This window comes from Carlito syrichta, unplaced genomic scaffold (genome assembly GCF_000164805.1).
Source record: "Carlito syrichta isolate Samal-C Ts95f unplaced genomic scaffold, Tarsius_syrichta-2.0.1 Scaffold303604, whole genome shotgun sequence".
In the NCBI taxonomy this organism is placed as follows: Eukaryota; Metazoa; Chordata; class Mammalia; order Primates; family Tarsiidae; genus Carlito; species Carlito syrichta.
In genome coordinates, this window is record NW_007247700.1 from 786,893 (window position 1) to 797,665 (window position 10,773).

Below are 10,773 nucleotides of genomic sequence, written 5' to 3' on the forward strand. Positions count from 1 at the left end.
GGAGTTTGAGACCTCCTCTCTAAAAAACAAAACAAACCAAACCTCCAAACACAGGTTCGGGTAACGAGAGAAGTCCTTGGTGACGAAAGGCTTGAGAACCAGCGCCCTGCTCTCTAGTAAATGGGGCAGTTAGGTGCTGTTTTCCAAGTTCTTTGTATTTCCACGCCCACCCCCCCCCACCCCCGCCCCCGGACTTTGCGATGTTGTTGCCTCTGCCTCGCATGTCCTCCCACCATCTCCTAGTCCCTGAATCCTGCGCATCTCTTGGGACCCTAACCACGCCCTTCCTCCCGCTCCTGCCAGGAGCCCCCTGGGTGGGTGGCCTTTCAGCACCTCCCGCACTGCGCTTGTCTTTCCTTCAGGACGAAGGCGCTGCAGGCTGGAAGGATGCTCCGCGCATTTCGCACACAGCACCGCACCCGGTGCTTAGGACACCGGGCACAGCACGGGAACTGTGCCGAAGGATACAGCGCCGCAGCCCCGGCAGCCCAGGCCTGGTCCTCCCCAGCCGGCTCCCGGGCGCCGCCCTCCGCGCCGCCGCAGGCCTCTGGCAGGTCCCCAGTGCATTTCCACTTCATTAACTCCGCCGGGCCCGCCCCCGCGGCTCCCGCTCTCGCCGCCCGGCTCTGACCCACCGCCTCCCTTTACCCCGTCTCCCTTCCCCTGTCACCCTGCCAGCTCGACTGCTATCGCTTCGCGTATCGCCTCTGCATCTCCCTTTCTCCCGGGTCTGTCTGGGTCTCTGTCTTTGGGCATTTCTCTCTGCGCCTCCATCTGTCTGGGTCTCCGCTTCCTCGCCCTACGCCCCGCCCCCTGCCCGGGCCCTCCAATCCCGACCGCCCGAGCCTGGCGCTCCGCTCTCCCATTGGCCGGCCCCGAGCCCCGCCGCCCCGCCCGCCCGGCCCCCTCCCGCCCCTCCATTCACACAAAGTTTGGCTCCGGCGCTGCGGAGGGAGGGGGCGGCCCGGCCCAGCCCAGCTCTGCCCCCGGCCGGCCCGACCCCGGCCCCGGCCCCCGGACAAGCCCTTATCTGATCCCAGCTCCGGGTTTAAGAGTCCTGGCCCTGCCCGTCGCGCGGCTCTGCTCCTCACTCCTGCCCACCCCGTCCGTCCATCTGCCCCGCTGCCCCGCGGCCCACCCGAGGGGCTACTCCACCTCGGACCCAAGGTAAGACCCTGGCCCCGATGAAGGAGTGCTGCCGCCCCGGCCGGGTTCTGTCCTCCCACCTCTCCAGGGTCATTGGAGCCCAGCGCTTCAGGCCCTGGCTGGCCTCAGCCGTAGGGTCCAGTTCCCCGGCCGCCTGCCGGGGGTGGTCTCAAACGGAGCCTGCTGGGAAGGGCTGTCCACGAAGAGACCTCCACCCAGGCCGGCCGCCTCTGCCCTCTAAGCGAAGGAAGGGGCTTTCCTGATGCCCCCTCCCGGTGGGCAGACCTGCAGTTGCATCCCCGCTCCTCCAGTGAATACTGTGATCACCACCATAACCACGCACCCCCCCAACCCCCATAGACACACCAGGCAGAGTCCCCTCTCCCAGTATCCACAGGTTACTCCCCATGCCCAGCTCCTCCCCCCACACAGTGACAATCACATAGTGGCACCCACTGATCACTAGTTCACACATGGGGAGAAAAACAGACACTCGCAGCTTAGAGTAGAAGACGCAGCGGCCTGTGTGCTTGGGACCCCTGTCCACCCAAACTCTTCCATTCTGACTTGGCTCCCATTTCAAGACACCCCTCTCCATGACCCCACACCTCACTCCAGCTGTTTCACACCGAGATCCACAGGAGGACAGGAGCAGGGTCACTTCTGCCGGAGTGAAAAGGGCAGATGGTTTTCCAGCTTCCTCCTCCAGACAGAGATGCCTCTTCCCATTCCAGCCCTCTCAGCATTGGGAACTCACCCAGAGCACCTGTGTTAGGAAAGCGATGAAGGCTGAAACTTCTGATTTGGGGAGAAGAGTGAAATCCAGGTGTGGGTAGAAGGACGACGCTGGGAACAAGTGGGGAGGGTCTCTGGTGTCTTGAGGTTTCACTGAGGTAATCCTCACCCCAGGCAGGGTGAGGCAGATGGGGAAGTGGAAATGGTGAAAAATTGGTACAAACTTGGACTCAGAGGAGACCAGAGGAGCTTAAAGTCTGATTATGTTGCTCATCAGTACAAATTTCGACTAAAGATTTCTGGCCAGTCTGCTCTTGCTGTGGGGTTTAAATTTTTCTCCCGACTGGGACTACTTTGGGCGGTGTGGATGGGAGGGAGATGATGGTGGATGATTGGGGGCTCCCATGTGAGAGGTATCCTTGTTCTGGGGTGCTGAGAAGGGCCTGGAGGTTGGTATCAGGAAACCAACCTCAGGTGGGGCCAGCAGCACCACTGAGTTCAACTTGCTTCATCCTGAAAACTTTCTCTAATCTCCGAGAATTTCTGAATATGATGGTGGGTACCATTCTGTCTGAGTGGTAGGGCTGGTTAATTCCTCAGGGTGGACTGGGCATGGGGGGGCCAAGTCTAGGAGGAACCAGGTATCCTGGCTCACGGCTGGTTCTTCAGGAAGTAGGAAATGGGGGAACAGGGGAGCAGGAAGGCATCGTGCCAGGGAGAGGGTCCAGGGCTGGATTGTGCAGGCAGTAGGCATGGCCTGGGCAGTGCCAACTCCTCCCCCCCGCCACCCGCCTCCCCCAGTCCTTTGGTGGTGGTGGTGAGGGAGGGAGGGAAGGAGGAGGTGTTGGGTGGTGATCTGGGCCGGTCCAGCCTCCCAAAGCCCTTGCCAACCTGGGTCCTGAAAGGAGCTGCTGTTTTCTGAGCCATCCCCCACCCCCCACCCAGAGCTGGAGCAGCCAAGTTGTCTCAGCGGATATCAAATGGCAATGACTCCACCAACTGGGGGTGAGGTGGGGGGGTGGGAGTGGTGGTGGTGGGGGCAGGGTTATGGTCCCATGCCTCCTGTGGCTCTGGTGCAAAGTCCTACTGCTGCCCCTTACCCTGAGGGAAATAAATCTGTCTCCCCAACATCTGGCCCACATCCAGTCTATGGGTGTGTATGCTTGTATGGGAGGATTCGTTATCTGCCCACTGGCATTCCCCACCTCCGTGCTCCGCACTGAACTGTGCCCTGGGACCCCCCAGTTGCACCCTGTGCATGAGCTCATTTGCATAAGCTTTGGTGGCTTGAGCTACAAGGGAGTGATCAGCAGAAGATCCAAGGACCTCCTTTCCCTAGGGACCAGAGAGGCTGGGACACTTGGAGCTGGGTAGGCTCCCATGAAGCCCTCTGAAGTCATCCTGTGATTGGTGGGATATGGGGTTTAGGGTTCTAGAGGTGGGTCATGCAGGAAGACCCATTTCCTCAAAGGAGGCTTCCCAGTCTCCACAAAATACTTGGTTTCTGTACACAAGCTGGAAAGTTAGGCCGAGCCTCCTGGCATCGTTGGGGGTGTGGGGGGGAGGTGTGGGCGGGGAAAGAGACATCGGGCAATGGAGATCCTAAATTTTCCTGCCAAAGGTTATTTAGGACGGAAGAAAAAACCTCCACTCTCCCTCCCTTTCTCGGCCTAGATTCTTCTCTTGCCTGACTGGTCAGTGCTACTGTCCAGGCCGAGGCCAAGCTGTCCAGGAGAGCATGGGGCCCTGGAAGGGGGTGGAGAGAAGGGATACTCCAAGGCACATCGTTGAGATGAAGCTGTAGACAGATTGGAGAGAAAAGAGAGATTTGGAATCTAAGTGTTTTAGCACCCAATGAAGGTGGCTGGCGGGGCAGCTCCAGGGAATGGGAGCCTTCTGAGATTACCACATGACCTCTGTCTCCTGCAAGCTGAGTTTAATGCCTTTCTTCCTCCATCTGAGTTTAATCTGCATGTTACCTCCTTTCTTCATGGAGAGACTGCATCCTGGGTGGCCCCTCTTCCTCCCCTCCCCCATTAGAACCTTGAAAGGGCAAAGAGAGAGGAATTGTGGGAAAAACCCTCCCGTGGGTGTCTGCCAGCTTGGAGCCTGGATTTGAGGTGGTGGGGGGAAGGGAGGGGCTGGCTCTGGAATGTGGGAGAGAAGTAAGGACGGAGCTATGTGGCCTGGAGGACGAGGTTGGAGAAGGCAAGGCCTCGAGAGGGCTGAATGAGCACATCAGGCCTCCAAAAAAGGTGCAACACGGAAGGGCCATCATGGCTATTCTGCAGCTGTTCCGATGGCAGAAGACCTGGAGAAAGGGCAAAGCTGCAGCTGGGAGCACTTAGGTTGGATTTTGGGGAAGCACATTTCATGAAAGGAAGGACGTTTGCACTGAAGACTGGGGAGGAAAGGGAGAGCAAAACCAAACCAACCCCCAAACAAAAAAAGCTGATAATTAATGCTTCCAAGAAGAGTTGGGAAGCTCAGAGGTAGAGGTATTATTGTGGCAATGTCAGGGGCCTCTCCTGGGGGGCTGGCACAATGCCCTATCATCATCCCGGGGCTCCTTCCTACACCAGGAGGCAGTGGGCACCATGGTTGAGAGCACAGCCTTGGAGTCAGATTCCTGGGTTTGAATCCTGGCTTACACTGAGAATCTATACAAGTCTCCTCATCCTCACCATGGAGCTCCTAGCAGCTGAGGATGGAAAGTTGATACCTACAAAGGGCCTGCAATGGAGCCTGTGTGTAAAGAGGGCCAAGTGAGCACTTCAGGCCTCTAGAAAGGTGAGACTCGGTAGGACCATCATGGTCGTTCTGCAACAACAGTTCCCATGGCAGAAAACTTGGGAAAGCGTCTTTGTCGTCATGGTCCTCCCACTCCCTACTTTTCTCTGTTCTGTCCTCAGCTTGGCTCCTGAACCTTGTCCTAGCCCTTCACCGTGTTTTTTTCTGAGATTCTGGCCCAGGTCATCTCCTGCCATCCGTCTGGAGTTTGGGAAGGAGGAAGAATGACCAAGCAAGTTAGGCTGGTGTTCCAACAGGCCGGGCATCACCTGAGCTGGGGTCTCTGTGCCCACAGCCCCTGAGGCCATGAGCTCTTGCCAAGCAGATGGCCTGCCTTCAGTTGGATTCAGTAAATGTGAATTGAGCTGCTGAGCTCAGTCTTCCCCCAGAGAGTCTTTTCTCCCCTCCTCAGCAACTTCTCTCTTTCAGCCAAAGACACCAGCTTCTCTCTACCCCCGCACCTCACCCCTGCCGCCTGTGGCCCTGCCTCTCTCTCTTCTCCTCTGCATCCTGCCTGGCCCTCTCCCATCCCAAGTTTGTCCCCATAACTTCTCTCAGGTCCAGGTGTCCTCCCAAACCTGTCCCCTGATTGGCCATCAGCCTGGCTGCCATGGCAGCTTCCTTAATAACCTCCCTGGCTCTAGCCCCTCTCTCTCCTTGATTCCCTCTTGGTACTCTACCAGGAAATTATCACTGAAACTGTCATGACAAAGCATCAGCTTTGCTTTGCCCCTTCCCTATCCAGACACATCCGTCCCAGTCTTCAATGATGTTATGCCTTTTCCCGTTCCCCCCAGCCCTGTCTACGCTCTCCCAACCAGACTCTGTGTGTGGAGGCAGGAGGAGGAGTAGGGTCCTGAGAGTGGGAGGGAAGCTGACCTTACCTTTCCCCCAGCAACCTCAGGTGAGCCCTCCAAGACCCAGGGCAGTACAGCAAGAAGCCTTGAGGGCAGATAGCAGGGAGGACTTCCACCCCTTGGGACTGCACTCAGACCCTGATCCCGGGGAGCATATCCGTAGCGTGTCTGAGCCATACTCCTCCGCCCACTCTGCGCCCTCTCACAGGCCACCCCAAGCCTTGCCCCCCGCAGACCTCCAGGCCTCCTATTTCCCCCTCTGCTCTGCCATCTTGCTTGTCCCTCATGTCTACGACTCTGCCCAGATGCCCCATGCATGGTGATATTGGAGGGACAACCTGCCTCAATCACGGTCCTGGGGCTCCTCTAGGGTGGAGCCTGTGCCCCTGCCAGATTGGCAGAGGCCTCTCTTCTCTCCCCGAACTCCTTCGCACCAAGCAAAGAACCCAGCTCTTAGGACTCAGTGGCAACTGTCCAGTTTGATCCTAGGTGGGAAACTGTTCTGACTACTCATTCTGGGAGAGGGACCCTGACTTTGGAAGTTTATATGAACATCCTGGAGCAGGGTGTGTATAAGAACCTGGTATTAACCTCTCGAGGGAGCTTCAAGAGAAACCCCTTTCCTTCTACCAGCCACCCTGTCCTGTGTAATCCTAAGATTCCATAGAACCCCCAGTTTATAATTCTCTAAACATTGTTGGCCCCCTACACCAAAACCACATGGGTATCCAGGCCCCCATGGAGCCATTCTCTCCTCACCAGCCTGATGATGGGCTTGTCAGCAGGTACCTAGGTGAAAAGAGGGCAGAGGTCAGAGTTCAGTCTGGGGCAACCCCATTGTCTTAAGCACACCTCTGAGCAGGGGCTTTCGAGTTGTGGGGACATCTCCCAAGTGGGGCGTCTGACCTCTTAGTGTGACAGGGATGGGCTCCCAGCTCCACACGATCCTAGTCCTCCCCTAGAATGAGGTGCACACTCTCTCCCCACGTCTAAACCTCCCGGCTGAGCATACTGTAAGAGAGGTGGGCAGCCGGTGAGAGAAGAGGGTGTGTTGGCGTCTAGAACAGTGGTTCTTCAACTTTTTGATCTCAGGAGCCTATTATGCTCTTAGAAATTACTGAAGACTCCAAAGAGCTTCTGTTTGTGTGGGTCAGATCTATCCATATTTACCATGTTAGAAATGAACACTGGGGAGACCTAAAATAATTATTAATACATTTTAAAAGAACAACAAAAAACCTGTTGCTTGTTAACAAAATGACATCTTTTTAAGATATATATTAAGAATGGATGTATTTTCCAAAGTAAACAAGCAGAAAGTTTAACAAGAAGAGTGACACTGTCTTGCATTTTTGCAAATCTTTTAAATGACTGGCTTAATAAGGAAAGACAGGTGGTTTCTCATTTGCTTCTGCATTCAGTATGTTGCAATATTCTCTGTCATGTAGCGTCTGGAAAACTCCACTGAGCCTTGTGAAATAATGAAAGTGAAAAGGGAAAATCATGTATTATTAGCATTATCATGAAGGTAAGTTTGATCTCACAGAGCCTCTGAAAGGGTATCAGGAATCCCCAGGGGTCCCTAGACTATGCTTTGAGAATGGCTGGTCTAGAGGAACCTCAGAAGACAGCTTCAGTTACCCAGGTCCACGTGAATATCCTGGCTGATTTCCTTCAGCTGCCCAAGGGCTTGTGAATGCTTTCATTAGGGAGGCAGTGTGGAGTAGTGGTTAGTCATATAAGTTCTGCCTCAGTTCAACCACTCATTAGCTGTATGACCTTGGGCAAGATTATCAATATCTCTGTGCTTCAACTTTCTCGTCTATAAAATAAGGCTTTAAAAAAGTGCCTACTTTTTAGAGTTGTTAAGAAGTAAGTGACATAATACTAGAAAGGGGCTCAGCCCCGTGCTTTGTGACATGAGTGCTCATTACATTCTGGAGCCTTGCCCCTGAATCCACTGCCCGTGGGCTCCCAAGATGGGAGGGGCAGAGGCAATCCGTCCCATGCACAGACGGGGGGCCTGGCCCAGGGCAGGAAAGTGACTTGTGCAAGCGCCCAGGAAAAGCTGACAGAGTGGTGGGGCCCCGAGCCCAGGAGTTCTGGCTCCTAGTCCTGTCTATACTCTCCCAACCAGACTCTGCGTGCGGAGGCAGGAGGAGGAGTCCTGAGAGTGGGAGGGAAGCCGACCCTACCTTTCAGCAACTCCAGGTGAGCCCTCCAAGACCCAGGGCAGCACAGCAAGAAGCCTTGAGGGCAGATAGATAACAGGGAGGACTTCTAGGCATCAAGAGAGGGGAGAGAAAGCTGGGAAGACATTCTAGGGCCCAGATGATCTCTCTGTCCTGTCTTGTGGGGAGTAGTTCTATCAAGTGCCCAGCCCTGTCTCCTGGGGCTCACTGGCCCAGAGCAGAGGAGTGTGATTGGGAGACCCTGCTTCTCCACGGTGCCTGCTCCCACTTACTGCCTGCAGCCCGTTCTCTGGGCTCCCACACCATCCCCACCCTGACCCCGGCCTTTTGTGCTGTGATGCCACAGGGAAGAACATGGCGACCTAGGAAGGCAGCTAGTGGTGCTGAGGGTGTCGGTGAGGGTGGGGCACCTGCTGGGGTTCCCTTGGGGGAAGGGAAACCTCTCCCCGCAGACTGGGGAAGGGGAGGAGGCAGATGGGGAGAAGGGCGAGTCCCGGTTCCTTGGCCCCGTCAGCCCCGGTCCCTGGAGCTGGCTGCCAGCTGCACCTTCACTGACTCAGGCTGAACTCCCAGGAGGAGCCCATGTGGGCAGGGACCCTGGTCCCTCATCACTGCTTCCTGCTTCTCCTGTGGCGGCTCCTCAACCTCCAGAACCACAGCAGGTGGGGGCCTCACGGAGGTGGTGCCTAAGGAGGCGGAGACCCAGAGATCCCCAGCCCGAGCACATACCCTCTGCCTGGGCTGGAGATCTCACCATCTGCCGTCCAGTCTTTCCTCTCCTGCCCACACAGTTCCCTTGCAGGGATGGTAAAACTGAGGTGAAATGTGGGTGGACTCCGCTTGCCCACCCACCTCTTTCTAGAGCCCAGCCTGGGGCCCAGGGGTCTGGCCTCCCACAGCCTCTCCCCGTCCCTACAGCCTGTGGCTTTTTCCATCTGGAAAGTCCTTTCTGACCAGGGCATGTTTGGGGGCCCTGGTCTAGTCTCCTCCTCATCTCCTGGGCAGTGCCCTCAGGGGAGCCCCTGTGGGCCAAGATCTCAGCCTCAGTCCTGCACCCCCCTTGCCCTCTGCCAGCAGACCCCCGCTCCCGCCCCTGGGCTGTGGGACAGGGAGAGGGCTGAGGGGTTGGCTCTGCATACTAATGCCCTGCCCATTGTCAAAGCCCCTTTGTGCCAGAGAGCTCCATTGAGGCGGCTCTGGGGCGGGCACAATGGGGGCTCTGTCCCCTAGTTCCCCCAAACAGTCACCTGCTTTCAGAGCCTCCCCCCACCAAACCCCCCCCGGGCCCAGTGTCCGGAGGGCCCAGAGAGCACAGGGGAGTGGGCCCAGGGCCAGGGGGGATGGGCAGGAGGCGACCCCCCCTCCCTGGGCAGGCTGGGGAGATAGGCGTTTGACAGGGCAGGCCTTGGAGGGCACACAGAGGGGAGAGGCCCACTTACAGGGCCAGGGGCAGGCCGTGGCCGGAGCTGGAATGCAGGTCTGTGAGGCCTGGGAAGAGGAAGGGGCAGCCGTCTGCCCACTCCTCAGCTCCATTGCCGGCCTGGGCGTCTCTCGTCCTCCCACCACAGGGACTCGCTTGGGCTCATATATGCAAAGACACACACGCGTCTATGTGGCCCCACACACGGCTCCCTACACACGCCTGGGCGGATATGCCGCCTGACACGCCAGCCCAGGCCCACAGACTCACGCGTCCACCACCAGCCACGGGGCACGCACCCACATGCCTGTCCTCCCCCGCCCCGCCCCTTTTCCGTGCACCCCTAGGCAGCTACGGGCACCCCAGCCTCACTCCCCTCCCCCCATGCCCTTGCTGCCCTCTGCTGCTCTGACACAGGTTATAACAAGTTTGCACTTGTTGTGACCTCGAGAATGTGGCCCTGGGGCTGAGAATGTCCTGCTGCCCCAGACCGCACCTGCTTATACGTTAACCACGGACACGGCCTCCCTGCACTCTGAGCACGGCTCCCCACCCCACCCCTGTGCAAAGAGAGTTGTGTGGTCCAGGACCCCCGCCCCAGCCAAGGACCTTGGCCTGAGCCATAGGTGGATAACCACAGCCGTGCCTGGTCAGGGTGACTGTCCTTGCACTTGCCCAGGGCACAGGGGCGTATACCAGCCCCTCTGGGCCCTGTGAGGTTGACAGAAAACTGTTGCCACTTTCCCAACAAGATTCTAGAGGTGACAGAATGTGTCCAGGCAGTTGGTGGTGAGGCTGGGACGAGACTGGCGGTCTCTTGCCTCTAGGTTTGGATTTTGTTTGTTTTGTTTTTTGAACTGTTGGTCTTTTGACTTCACTTAGATAGTCCCACCCCATCTAAGACAATTTTAGCAGAGCTTTTACCCACCTTTATGGGAAAGAGTGGGGGTATGGCGGGGGTGGGGGAGAAGAACAGGTAGAGGGACTTTAAACAGGCTGTGGGTCCAGAGCCTCCCAAGGTTACCTTGACCCCTCAGCTGCCTCAAGGCAGGGTGGGCCCACCTTCCTGTACTTCCTGCCCTCCCACCAGCGGACTCCCGCTCCAGGTTCGAGGTCCCTGTAGAGAGCAACCCACAGCCTTCTCAGTTCATCACAAGTCCTTATGATGCCTGGCTCTGACATCCCAGCTAATACCTATTGACACAAGCATCTACTGGGGTGTCTGCACCTCTTCTGCTGTTCTGGTCTGTAGCATCTTCCAGCAGTCTGGAGGAGATGTCTTAAAAAGGGAGGAGAGGTGTCCCACTGGGGTGCCAGGGACTTGAGGCCAGGGACTTGAGGCTGACTGCGTAGTGGTGTGCTGGGACTGGGAGGGTGGATAGGGTCACAGCAGCAGAAACTCATTCAAGAGCTACGCTGGTAGCTGGGCTTGGTGGCTCAGCCTGTAATCCTAGCATTTTGGGAGGCTGAGGTGAGTGGATTGCCTGAGCCCGCGGACTCGAGACCCACCTGGGCAACTTGGTGAGACCTCATCTCCACAATAAAAATAAAAAATTAGCTGGGCATGGTAGCGCGCGCCTGTAGTTCCAGCTACTTGGAAGGCTGAGGCAGAAGGATCGCCGGAGCCCAGCAG

General features: G+C 57.1%; 1 protein-coding gene across 1 annotated transcript in view; it reads left to right on the forward strand.

The window, feature by feature from the left end:
• The first annotated feature begins 717 nt into the window (after positions 1–717).
• The window catches only part of KCNJ10 (potassium voltage-gated channel subfamily J member 10), a 31,005-nt gene continuing 20,949 nt past the window's right edge, over positions 718–10,773 (forward strand). Inside the window, exon 1 of the mRNA XM_008058724.2 lies at positions 718–1,167. The gene's annotated coding sequence lies outside the window, so the exon portion shown is untranslated. The remainder of the gene's footprint in view (positions 1,168–10,773) is intronic.